The sequence below is a fragment of the Haliaeetus leucocephalus genome, unplaced genomic scaffold (assembly GCF_000737465.1).
Source record: "Haliaeetus leucocephalus isolate CR32 unplaced genomic scaffold, Haliaeetus_leucocephalus-4.0 Scaffold406, whole genome shotgun sequence".
Lineage (NCBI taxonomy): Eukaryota > Metazoa > Chordata > Aves > Accipitriformes > Accipitridae > Haliaeetus > Haliaeetus leucocephalus.
The window spans coordinates 9,816,243-9,816,449 of record NW_010972842.1 but is presented as its reverse complement, the minus strand read 5'-3'; positions in this window follow the sequence as shown (position 1 = coordinate 9,816,449).

Below are 207 nucleotides of genomic sequence, written 5' to 3'. Positions count from 1 at the left end.
GTCACTCCCATGGGGCCGCAGGTCCTGCCAGAAAACCTGCTCCAGTGTGGGCTTCCCACGGGGTCACAGCCTCCTTCGGGCATCCCCCTGCTCTGGCGTGGGGTCCTCCCCGGGCTGCAGGTGGAGATCTGCTCCCCCGTGGACCTCCCTGGGCTGCAGGGGGACAGCCTGCCTCACCATGGTCTTCCCCACGGGCTGCAGGGGAAT